General features: G+C 42.9%; 1 long non-coding RNA gene across 1 annotated transcript; it reads left to right on the top strand.

Moving 5' to 3' along the window:
• Nucleotides 1-3,912: 3,912 nt before the first annotated feature.
• On the top strand, nt 3,913-11,398 carry LOC134756588 (uncharacterized). The gene is made up of 2 exons (XR_010129422.1): nt 3,913-4,382; nt 10,728-11,398. It is a non-coding gene; the product is annotated as an uncharacterized lncRNA (long non-coding RNA).
• Nucleotides 11,399-13,337: the final 1,939 nt, after the last annotated feature.

The raw sequence follows: 13,337 nt of genomic DNA, 5'->3' as shown, positions 1-13,337 counted from the left end.
AGGGCGTTGGCAGAGGACCTAGCGAGGAACTCTTTGAAGGACACAGAAGAGCACAAGGCCATGGACTCCCCTCTGCTAACAAGCCCCGGTCCTGAGGCATCTGGACCCTGCCATGCTCCCATCAAAGAGGGAAGGGGGACCTCATTACCTGCCTGCTCTACATTGACAATATCCAAACTTGTGCTGTTTCACTTTTACGTAATATTCTCCCAGACTTCTTTGACTATAGGAAGAAAAAAGTGAATGATAATTGTGTCAAAGGCAAATTCTGCACATCTTTATGTCCTGAATGTTAATGAATTGATACTAGGATTTCAAAATGCTATAAAGTAAAATTGGGCTGCTCTACTAGGATTATATCATTATTGGAGTGTGGTATCGGGCTCAAAATTTTCTTAAGGAACATTTGTCAAGTACTAAGGATTATATCATTATTGGAGTGTGGTATCTGGCTCAAATTTTTCTTAAGGAACATTGGTCAAGTAGAAGACAAGATTAATCTTTGGTTTTAGGACCTGAGATCCTTAGGAGAGACTCAATTTGAAATCTGTTTGACAGCAGAACTTGAGATGTGTGTGATAACCCAAGTCCTGGCCCCTCCTACCTGATTTGAGTGAGTGACCTGAATGCTGAGCCACTGTGTTCCTAGCTATGAAACGTCCATAGCAGAAGCCGTCTCACGTTGTGAATCTTGAGTGAAGTTGTGTGGTGTCTTTAGAATGCTCAACTCGGTGGTATTTGCTAAATGTTTGCTTTTGGTTATCTTATCGATCCCAGTTCTTTCGTGTTTTTGCACATCTCAGTTGGCTGAGTTTGAAGTGTCACTTGCCTTTGCTTTGCTTTGCACCTGATACCAAGCCATGGATAGCTAAGTATGTCTGAGCATTTACTGCATAAGGGAACACCATCATGGATGTTTTCAGCATATGCAAAAGAAGTAACTAGGAAAGAGGAAGTTGTAATTATTAGTGTGATACTATTCTATTAAGTGTTTCGGTTTTGTTTTGTTTTTGTCAAGTATTCCGGGTCACAAGATGACAGCACCATTACAAAACCATACAGAAAGGCAGGTGCTAGGCATCCTTAGTCGCTCAATCATCTACATAATACCCTCCCATAGAAATTGCCGATTTGGTACACAAACTAGGCCTGCCCATGTCTAGTTGCAGTGGACAGCACAGATGCTCACATATAACCCTTGTTCTTGAAGTACCTTGATTTAAGGCCAGAGTTCTCAAGTGACATACACATAAATGGGATATGGAACACAGGGACTAGGAAAAAAATTACTGAATGCTGAGCCATGAAGAAGGCACATGATTTAAACTGATGGAAAGGAATGTCGATCAAATTTCTCAATGTGGGTCCATGATGAGCGTTTGAAAGGGAATTCAGTTTGCTGGGAAGTGAAGATACAAGCTACCAAGTTAAGGCATCATGATACCAAAAAACACAAAGGAACCATTGCAGGGAAGTGCTGCATGAAAAATCTTAGCTTTATTTTGGCAGTTTGCAGACACCATGTGAATTGAGACACGGAGACAAGGGCCGCGTAATCCAAGTATCACCTGAAATTAGTAGAAGGGACAAAGCTGAGGATCTGCATCAGAACAAAGAAGGAATGTCTTCCTCATGTTTGGGTCTATAGAAGACATTAAAGAAAACTTCCAGAAAGTGGGTTTGAGGCCGGGCACAGTGGCTCACGCCTGTAATCCCAGCACTTTGGGAGGCTGAGGCAGGCGGATTACAAGGTCAGGAGATCGAGACCATCCTGGCTAACACGGTGAAACCCCGTCTCTACTAAAAAAAATAGAAAAAATTAGCCGGGCGTGGTGATGGGCGCATGTAGTCCCAGCTACTCAGGAGGCTGAGGCAGGAGAATGGCATGAACCTGGGAGGTGGAGCTTGCAGTGAGCCGAGATCACGCCACTGCACTCCAGCCTGGGCGACAGAGTGAGACTCTTGTCTCAAACAAACAAACAGTGGGTTTGAAGTGCTATGTCTCCATTTTTCTATCTTGAGGAAAAGACCCAAAACTCAACCTCATGTACCAGCTGGCTTGAATCTGCAGGGGTGGTTTTGATGAGTAAGAACTTTTTCAGTCCTGCAAATCAGGTGTGTGCATCAGCCCAGACTGGAAGAACATGGCACCCTCTGCCCCAGGCTTTGGTTTCCTTCTCACCCACAGAATAGGAATAACTAGAATACTTACCGATGGGATTGTGAGGATTAGCCCACCAAAAATCTACAACTTGCCTTAGTCATAAGCATTCAGGAAACAGCCCTGGTATAAGACCAATGAATAGCCCTAAGATTTAAACCAATGGCAACACACAGGAACTTTGATTAGGAAAACTTGGGCCAGGCACAGGCAGAAGTCACTTTTCATTCATCCTTGCTGACGTGAGCTTCAGAAGAGTGGAAATGATGGAATATCAACACCTTCAGCCTACGACTCAAATAGAATTGAGTACTTGCATTAGTGCATCCCTGAATTAGTGGGTGGTTCATAGTTGTGTGATCACAGAGATGACTGCCATCCCATCTGATCAGCTGTAGCTCCAACGGACTTGTCATCCAGATGTATTACAAGTATTCCAATAATTTCAAACACAGGTAAGTATTTCAGTTGTGAGAATTATGTCAGTTATTTGAAAGATAAATATGTTAGAGGATTAAAGCACTTCAGTTAATCATGTAAACAGTTTTGTAATCAAAAAGTTAAAACTAGGCTGGGTGCAGTGGCTCATGCCTGTAATTCCAGCGTGATTGGGAGGCTGAGGTGAGTGGATCACTTGAGGTCACGAGTTTGAGACCAGCCTGGCCAACATGGTGAAATCCTGTCTCCACTGAAAATACAAAAATCAGCCGGGTGTGGTGGCACATGCCTGTAATCCCAGCTACTTGGGAGGCTGAGGCAGGAGAATCGCTTGAACCTGGGAAGCAGAGGTTGCAGTGAGCCAAGACTGCCACTGCACTCCAGACTGGGCAACAGAGCGAGACTCTATCTCAAAAAAAAAAAAAAAAAGTTAAAACTAAGAAAGTTTGCAGTAATAGGGAAATAGAATGTTACCTACATAAGTTCAAGAACTTTATACTCTTGAACTAACAAAAGTTTGTAAGAATTTTAAAATATAAGGCATGCAAAATATCGGGAATGAATCAGTACGGCAAGTCTTTTAAGTGCATCTCAGAAAGCATCCTGAAGCACTGCCCAAAGCTTGAGATTGAGGGGTTGTGTAAAGGCACTGGCGTCAACCAGATTTTTTAAGTCTAGGAATTGAGAAGGAAGACATAAGTCTTTACCTTGCTATTGGGATGGAACAACCAATTTGGTGGTAGGACCAGCCAAAAAGCAACTTGCCTTTCCACCAACCTCAAAGTGAGCATCTATTTAGTATTACAAACGTGCAGATACCGCAGGAGCAAGAAAGCGACGGGTGGTGCTAAGAAGGTAGCATACTGGCCGGGCACGGTGGCTCACGCCTGTAATCCCAGCACTTCGGGAGGCCAAGGCAGGCAGATCACCTGAGGTCAGGAGTTCCAGACCAGACTGGGCAACATGGAGAAATCCCGTCTCTAATAAAAATACAAAATTAGCCTGGTGTGGTGGTGACACATGCCTGTAATCCCAGCTACTCAGGAGGCTGAGGCAGGAGAATCGCTTGAACCCGGGAGGCAGAGGTTGCAGTGAGCTGAGATTGCACCATTGCACTACAGCCTGGGCAATGAGCAAAACTCCGTCTCAAAAAAGAAAAAATGTAGCATACCAGCCCAGCGTCAAACTTGGGAGAATTCTGATGATTGTAATAATTAAATGGTATCAATTAAATTTTTTTCCAGTATGGGCAACATGGTGACACCTCGTCTCTATTAAAAATATAATAATACAAAAAATTAGCCAGGCATGGTGGTGCACATTTGTGGTCCCAGCTACTTGGGAGGCTAAGGTGGGAGGATCGCTTGAGCCTGGGAGGCGGAGATTGCAATGACCTGAGATCACGCCACTGCACTCCAGCCTGCGCGACAGAGTGAGACCCTGTCTCAAAAAATAATTTTTGATAGAATTTCAAATTCATTCTTGTGTTCCAAACAATCAGTTCCCTAATAGCAATATTTAGCTATGACCACCAAATACTGATTTTAATACTCATTCAGCCAAAATGCATATTTGGTGCAACTCTTGAAACAATTCTAAAATGTCACTTAAAAATGCGTATTCCTTTTTTTTTCTAGCCACCCAATTAGGACAGTGTCAAATACCATGTCTCCCAGAGAGGACCATCCCACACACCAGTTGTTCAGGGCTGGTGAACAAGAGAACAGTAAACTAGTCGTTATATTCTTGGACAGACTGGCTTGACCTTTCCCTGGCAAGTTAGGTAGGTGTGGCAGAGGGAGCGGGTGGGATAAAGGGTGTTTTTGCTGAGGTTGGCAGAAGATTTTTACCATCTAATGGGGCTTTGCTCATTCACCAGCTCCGCGAGCCCCTCAAGGAGTCCTGTTCCATACCTACTGTTAGTTACCATAATGAAATCACTTCCCAATTTTTTTTTTTTTTTTTTTTTTTTTTGAGACAGAGTCTTGCTCTGTCGCCCAGGCTGGAGTGCAGTAGTACCATCTCGGCTCACTGCAAGCTCCACCTCCCGGGCTCAAGTGATTCTCCCGCCTCAGCCTCCCAAGTAGCTGGGATTACAGGTGCGTGCCACACACCCAGCTAATTTTTATATTTTTAGTAGAGACAGGGTTTTACTACGTTGGCCAGGCTGGTCTCAAACTCCTGACCTCAAGTGATTCGCCTGCCTCAGCCTCCCAAAGTGCTGGGATTACAGGCCTTCCCAAGTTTTGATTACTGACCTACAAACACCACATATCTTCTCTAGTGCTTGCCCTTCAGATTGAGAGGTGGAATGGACAGATCGTAGACTCACATGGTCCTCCACTCAGGAGGCTGTCCAGCATAAGTGAAGGACCCAGATTCAGCGTGGATCACAGGGTTAGCTGGATTTTACTCACTAGCTTGGCTTAGATTGGTTTCAGGTCTGCCCCATGTGCCTCTCACTGTTCTAGGGCCATTGGGTATTACTTAGGAGGGTGGACTGAGGAGAGGAGAGCAAGCAGGCAATCTTAAGGTTTGCTGCAGTGCAAATTACTCATTGGGTGCACATTTTGGTTGCCATGAATGCTGTGTTTTTATACTTTTATTTTTAGAAGCCATAATCTTGCTGAGGTCAATATAATCTTGCTAGAATGAAAGTTTTTTTGTTTTTGTTTGTTTTTGAGTTGTAGTCTTGCTCTGGCGCCCAGGCTGGAGTGCAGTGGCACAATCTTGGCTCACTGCAACCTCCGCCTCCCAAGTTCAAGCGATTCTCCCACCTCAGCCTCCAGAGTAGCTGGAACTATAGGCGCCCGCCACCACGCCGAGCTAATTTTTGTACTTTTAGTAGAGGCAGGATTTCACCATGTTGGCCAGGCTGGTCTCAAACCCCTGGACCTCAGGTGATGCGCCTGCATTGGCCTCCCAAAGTGTGAGCCACTGCGCCTGGCACAAGAATGAAAGTTTTGAGAAAGTGATCTGCATTCTCCACTCCAGAAAACCAGAATTCCTCTTAAGACAATGCTGGTCAAACTTTTTTGACATGTGGAACCCATCAAACAAAATAATATTGGAGGCCTCATGTAAAATGAATAAAATCAGAACAGCTCTGTTAAAAGCGGGGGCCGGGGGCTGCTTGTCCCCGAACAGCTTCCACCTCCAAAGATTGAAACCACGCTCTAGGAAAAATATTGGCTGCTACATACAGGCCTGTGTTTGTAGACCAGCATTAGTAAGATGTTAGTACAACTTACTAGGTAGAGCCTTCCCTGATTTTGTGATGCCTTGTCTAAGATCCAAATAGCTAAGAAGTTCAATCCAAGTATTCTCCAAGTAGAAAGTCAACACGTGGCCAGGCATGGTGGCTCACGCCTGTAATCCCAACACTTTGTGAGGCCGAGGTGGGCAGATTGCCTGAGCTCAAGAGTTTGAAACCAGCCTGAGCAACACGGTGAAACTCATCTCTACTAAAATGCAAAATAATTAGCCGGGCGTGGCAGCGTGTGCCTGCAGTCCCAGCTACTCAGGAGGCTGAGGCAGGAGAATTGCTTGAACCCAGGAGGTGGTGGTTGCAGTGAGCCAAGATCATGCCACTTCTTTCCAGCCTGGACAACAGAGTGACACTACATCTCCAAAAAAAAAAAAGTCAACATGTAACTACCATTTTCCAAGTTATTTGCTGGTTTTCATTTCTTTTTTCTTTTTTTGAGATGGAGTTTCGTTCTTGTTGCCCAGGCTGGAATGCAATGGTGCAATCTCGGCTCACCGCAACCTCCACCTCCCAAGTTCAAGCAATTCTCCTGCTTCAGCCTCCCAAGTAGCTGGGATTATAGGCATATGCCACCACGCCCGGCTAATTTTGTATTTTTGTAGTAGAGATGGGGTTTCTCCATGTTGGCCAGGCTGGTCTCGAACTCCCTACCTCAGGTGATCCACCCGCCTTGGCCTCCCAAAGTGCTGGGATTACAGGCGTGAGCCACCACGCCCGGCCTGGTTTTCATTTCTTAGCACTGTGGTAACAGACACAGGAGATCAGAAAAGCATTTTGCAGATTTGAACAAAGCATCCTTTAGGAGACCAGGGTTTTTCATCAGGGGGATTTCAGTGCCACTTTTTTTTTTTTTTTTTTTTGAGACAGTTTCTCTGTCGCCCAGGCTGGAGTGCACTAGTGCTAACTTGGCTCAGTGCAACCTCCGCTTCCCGGATTCAAGTGATTCTCCTGCCTCAGCCTCCCGAGTACCTGGAATTACAGGCACCCACCACCACACGTGGCTAATTTTTGTATTTTTAGTTGAGACGGGTTTTTACCACATTTGCCAGGCTGGTCTCGAACTCCTGACCTCAAGCCATCCACCCACCTTGGCCTCCCGAAGTGCTGAGATGACATGCATGAAACACCACGCCCGGCCTGTGTGTCTGTTTTTCAATGTGTGTGTGTATCTATAAGGTATATTGTCATTTTATGTTATTTTATATAATATATATAGTCCCGTGTCACTTAACGATGGGAATACATTGTGAGAAGTGTGTCATTAGGCAATTTCATCATTGTGCAAATCATGATAGTGTCCCCACACAAACCTAGATGACATAAGCTATATGGTAGAGCCTATTGCTCCCAGGCTACAAACCTGCACTGGACCCTGTAGGCAATTATAACACAATGGTAAGTATTTCTGTATCTAAACATATATAAATATATAGAAAAGGTACAGTAAAAGTATGGTATTATAGTCTTATGGGACCACCATCACATATGCAGTCCATCATTGACTGAAAACTTGTTAGGTGGCATGTGACTGTATTTTTAATGGTTTGTTGTTGTTTTGTTGTTGTTGTTTGAGACAGAGTTTCATTCTTGTTGCCCAGGCTGGAGTGCAATGGCGCGATCTCGGCTCACTGCAACCTCCGCCCCGCAAGTTCAAGCAATTCTCCTGCCTCAGCCTCCCAAGTAGCTGGGACCACATGCATGCACCACCACGCCCAGCTAATTTTGTATTTTTAGTACAGACGGGGTTTTTTCCATGTTGGTCAGGCTGGTCTCGAACTCCCAACCTCAGGTGATCCTCCTGCCTTGGCCTCCCAAAGTGTTGGGATTACAGGCGTGAGCCACTGCCCCTAGCTAGTGTATTTTTTAAATGAAATGTCTTAATACAAAAGAATACATAAAACACCCACATACCCATCACCTGGGTTAAGAAGTAGAATATTACCAATAACTCAAGAGCCCGTGTGCGTACCTCCCCAGTTACATACTTACCCATCTCCCTTGAGAGTTAACCATGATCTTGAATTTGAAAGTAATCACTTCCTTACTTTTCTTCATTGTGTTTGTATCCCTAAGCAATATACTGTTAAATTTTGCCAATTTATTTATTTTTATAGAAACAGGGTCATGCTATATTGTTTAGGCTGGTCTGGAACTCCTGGCCTCAAGAGATCTTCCTGCCTTGGGCTCCCAAGTAGCTGGGATTATAGGTGCAAACCACAGTACCAGGCAATTTTTGAGCTTCATAGAAAGAGAAATATATGTATTTCTGTAAATGGTTTCCTTCAGCATTTAAAAATTTTTATTTATTTATTTATTTTATTTTGAGACAGAGTCTCACTCTGTCGCCCAGGCTGGAATGCAGTGGCACCATCACTCACTGCAACCTCTGCCTCCTGAGTTCAAGCAATTCTCCTGCCTCAGCCTCCTGAGCAGCTGGGATTACAGGCACATGCCACCATGCCCGGCTAATTTTTGTATTTTTAGTAGAGACGGGGTTTCACCATGTTGTCCAGGCTGGTCTCAAACTCCTGGCTTCAAGTGATCCACCTGCCTCAGCCTCCTTTTAAAGTGCTGGGATTACAGATGTCAGCCATCCTGCCCGGCCTAAACATTTTTATTTATATTTTAGAGAGACAGGGTCTTGCCTTGTTGCCGAGGCTGGTCTTGAATTTCTGAGCTCAAGTGATCCGCCCACCTTAGCCTCCCAAAGTGCTAGTAGGATTACAGGCGTGAGCCACCTCACCCAGCAAGCATTTTTTTTTTTTTTTTTTGAGACAGAGTCTCATTCTGTCACCCAGGCTGGAGTGCAGTGGTGCAGTCTCCGCTCACTGCAAGCTCTGCCCCCTGGGTTCATGCCATTCTCCTGCCTCAGCCTCCTGAGTAGCTGGGACTACAGGCGCCCGCCACCACACCCGGCTAATTTTTTGTATTTTTAGTAGAGATGGGGTTTCACCATGTTAGCCAGGATGGTCTCGATCTTCTGACCTCGTGATCCACCCGCCTTGGCCTCCCAAAGTGCTGGGATTACAGGTGTGAGCCACTGCACCCAGCCTAATTTTTGTTTTTCAAAACAAACAAACAAACATTTTTTTGTTTTTCAAAACAAACAAAAATTTTTTTTTGTTTTTCAAAACAAACAAAAATTTTTTTTTGTTTTTCAAAACAAACAAAAATTTTTTTTGTTTTTCAAAACAAACAAAAATTTTTTTTTGTTTTTCAAAACAAACAAAAATTTTTTGTTTTTCAAAACAAAAATTTTTTTTTGTTTTTCAAAACAAACATTTTTTTGTTTTTCAAAACAAACATTTTTTTGTTTTTCAAAACAAACAAACTTTTTGTTTTTCAAAACAAACAAACTTTTTGTTTTTCAAAACAAACTTTTTTTGTTTTTCAAAACAAACATTTTTTTGTTTTTCAAAACAAACAAAAATTTTTTTGTTTTTCAAAACAAAAATTTTTTTTTGTTTTTCAAAACAAAATTTTTTTTTTGTTTTTCAAAACAAAAATTTTTTTGTTTTGAAAATTTTTGAAATTTTTAATAGCGACAGGGTTTCACCTTGTTGGCCAGGCTGGGCTCAAACTCCTGACCTCAGGTGATCCGCCCACCTTGGCCTCCCAAAGTGCTGGGATTACAGGCCTGAGCCACTGCACCTGGCCTTAATTTGCATTATTAATATTAGAGGTTATCTTTGCCCTTTTTCCTATTCTCTTTGGGAAATATAATGAGGTGTATTAGACCTCATTCTGTCTTTCATTTCACTTTAACGTCTTGTTTTTTTCCATCTCTTTCCCTATGGTTTGCATTCTTGATAATGTCCTCAGCTCTATCTTCTAGTTTACTAATTTTTTCTTCAGTTGTGCTTAATCTAATCCATGCAATGAATTTTTAAATTTTAATTACTACATTTTTATCTCAAGTTCTATTGGGTTTTTTGTTTTCCCTTATTATTATTATTTTTTTTTTTGGAGTTTTTTGTTTTTCACAATCCACTTGGTCATTCTTCATTGTCTATTATTTCTTGCTAATCTTTTTAAAACTTTTAAAATTTGACCAGGCGCAGTAGCTCATGCCTGTAATCCCAGCACTTTGGGAGGCTGAGTCGGGTGGATCACTTGAGGTCAGGAGTTCAAGACCAGCCTAGCCAACATAGTGAAACTCCATCTCTACTAAAAATACAAAAATTAGCCAGGTGCCTGTAATCCCAGCTACTGGGGAGGCTGAGGCAGGAGAATCACTTGAACGAGGGAGGCAAAGGTTGCAGTGAGCCGAGATCACACCACTGCATTCCAGCCTGGGCAACAAAGTGAGACTCCGTCTCAAAAAAAAAAATTATTTGACCCCATGGCCTTCTGGTCTGACGTTTTTTGGCTGGGCACCATGGCTCATGCCTGTAATCTCAACACTTTGGGAGCTCGAGGTGGGTGGATTATGAGATCAGGAGTTCAAGACAAACCTGGCCAATATAGTGAAACTCCGTCTCTACTAAAAATACAAAAAATTGGTCAGGCATGGTGGCGCATGCCTGTAATCCCAGCTACTCGGGAGGCTGAGGCAGAGAACTGCTTGAACCCGGGAGGTGGAGGTTGTAGTCAGCCGGGATCACAATACTACACTCCAACCTGGGCAACAGAGGGAGACTCCGTCTCAAAAAAAAAAAAAAGTTTTATTTCTCTAAATATAATAAACATGGTTATTTTATGTTCTATCTGATTATTCCAATATCTGAAGTGTTTGTGGGTTTGTATCTATCATTTGTGTGTTTTTGTGGGGGGTTTTGCCATTCTTCTGAATGTTTCTATCATCTGTTGTTTCTATTGTTCCTCATAGTTGTTTCTCTGTGTGCTGTGATTTTTTGACAGAGTTGCCCATTTTCTTCGCATCTTTATCCATGGGATTCTCTGCGGCCTGAATTGAAGTTGAGCTCCTCCAGAGAAGATCAGAGTTTGCCTCTGCTGGTAGACTGGGGCAGTATCAACCTAGACTCTTTAAATCCTCACTTGCTCACTTGACATTTTTCTTTTCTTTTCTTTTCTTTTCTTTTCTTTTTTTTTTTTTGAGATGGACTCTCGCTCTGTCACCCAAGCTGGAGTGCAGTGGTACGATCTCAGCTCACTGACTGCAACCTCCACCCCAGATTCAAGCAATTCTCCTGTCTCAGCCTCCCGAGTAGCAGGATTTACAGGTGTCTGCCACCATGCCCGGCTAATTTTTGTACTTTTAGTAGAGGTGGGGTTTCACCATGTTGGCCAAGCTGTTCTCGAGCTCCTGACCTCAAGTAATCTGCCTACCTTGGCCTCCCAAAGTGCTGGGATTACAGGTGTAAGCCACCATGCCCAGACCCACTTGACATTTTTCAGATCATACAAGTCTCATGAAATTAGGCCACAAACCTGCAGATCCTGGTTGTGAATTCTCAGGAGAAAGTTGTTTTGCCAAGAGTAATGGAGATCCCACTGGTAATAACTGTAATATTTTCATTGTGCATGTGTTTGTTTTGATGAATAAACATTGGAGTCATATATATCTTTCAGCCATGAGAGAACTTTCTGAGTTGCTAATAGTTTCTAAACAATATAGATAGATGGGTGAGATTCCATTTAAGCTTTCTATTCCTTTAAGAGCCAATTGTTGTAAAGAAGTAGGAAACTAACTCAAAACTATACTAAGGTTTTCTGCAAACTATGCAGCTCAACCTAGCTGTTACAGAAGCAGGGTACCCCTTTCTGTAGTGAGTTGGTGGATTCATGTAGCTAGTTACACTGGCACCCCAGTCTACAGAAGCCCACAGGGGCAGCTTCTGGAAGCTGTTGCTTCTCTTGAGAGGCCATACTGGGCCGTGGTTAAAGCCTGGGGTTTGCAGCCAGTGGCCCAGGTGGGAATCCTGACTCTTGCATTCTGGTTGTGTGTGACCTTGGGCAAATCCCTTAATCTCCCTGTGCCTCAGTGCTTCCCTTGGTTAAAACAGGGATAGCAGCACCTGACTTCAAGCTATGCTACAAGGTTATAGTAACCAAAACAGCATGGTACTGGTACCAAAACAGATATATAGACCAATGGAACAGAACAGAGGCCTCAGAAATAACACCACACATTTACAACCATCTGACCTTTGACACACCTGACAAAAACAAGAAATGGGAAAAGGATTCCCTATTTAATAAATGGTGCTGGGAAAACTGGCTAGCCATATGCAGAAAGCTGAAACTGGATCCCTTCCTTACATCTTATACAAAAATTACCTCAAGATGGATTAAATATTTCAATGTAAGATCTAAAACCATACAAACCCTAGAAGAAAACCTAGACAATACCATTCAGGACATAGGCATGGGCAAAGACTTCATGACTAAAACAGCAAAAACAATGGCAACAAAAAAAGCCAAAATAGACAAATGGGATCTAATTAAACTAAAGAGCTTCTGCACAGCAAAATAAAATATCAGCGTGAACAGGCAACCTACAGAATGGGAGAAAATTTTTGCAATCTACCCATCTGACAAAGGGCTAATATCCAGAATCTACAAAGAAATTTACAAGAAAAAACCCCATCAAAAAGTGAGCAAAGGATATGAACAGACACTTCTCAAAAGAAGACATTTGTGCAGCCAACAGATGCATGAAAAATGCTCATCATCACTGGTCGTCAGAGAAATGCAAATCAAAACCACAATGAGATACCATCTCACACCAGTTAGAATGGCGATCATTAAAAAGTCAGGAAACAACAGGTGCTGGAGAGGATGTGGAGAAATAGGAACACTTTTATACTGTTGGTGGGACTGTAAACTAGTTCAACCATTGTGGAAGACAGTGTGGCGATTCCTCAAGGATCTAGAACTAGAAATACCATTTGACCCAGCCATCCCATTACTGGGTATATACCCAAAGGATTATAAATCATGCTGCTATAAAGACACATGCACACGTATGTTTACTGCAGCACTACTCCCAATAGCAAAGACTTGGAACCAACCCAAATGTCCATCAATGACAGACTGGATTAAGAAAATGTGGCACATATACACCATGGAATACTATGCAGCCATAAAAAAGATGAGTCCATGTCCTTTGAAGGGACATGGATGAATCTGGAAATCATCATTCTCAGCAAACTAACACAGGAACAGAAAACCAAACATTGCATATTCTCACTCGTAAGTGGGAGTTGAACAATGAGAACACATGGACACAGGGTGGGGAACATCACCCACAGGGGCCTGTCGGGGGGTGGGGGGTTGGGGGAGGGATAGCATTAGGAGAAACACCTAATGTAAATGTCAAGTCGATGGGTGCAGCAAGCCAACATGGCACATGTATACCTATGTAACAAACCTGCACATTGTGCACATGTACCCTAGAACTTAAAGTATAATAATAATAATAAAATAGGGATAGCAGCATCTATATCAATGGTTACTCTGAGACTAAATAAATTAATACATGGAAAGAACCCAGACACATAATAGGCA

This window comes from Gorilla gorilla, chromosome 10, assembly GCF_029281585.2.
Source record: "Gorilla gorilla gorilla isolate KB3781 chromosome 10, NHGRI_mGorGor1-v2.1_pri, whole genome shotgun sequence".
In the NCBI taxonomy this organism is placed as follows: domain Eukaryota; kingdom Metazoa; phylum Chordata; class Mammalia; order Primates; family Hominidae; genus Gorilla; species Gorilla gorilla.
This window is presented reverse-complemented; position numbering and strand designations above follow the sequence as displayed.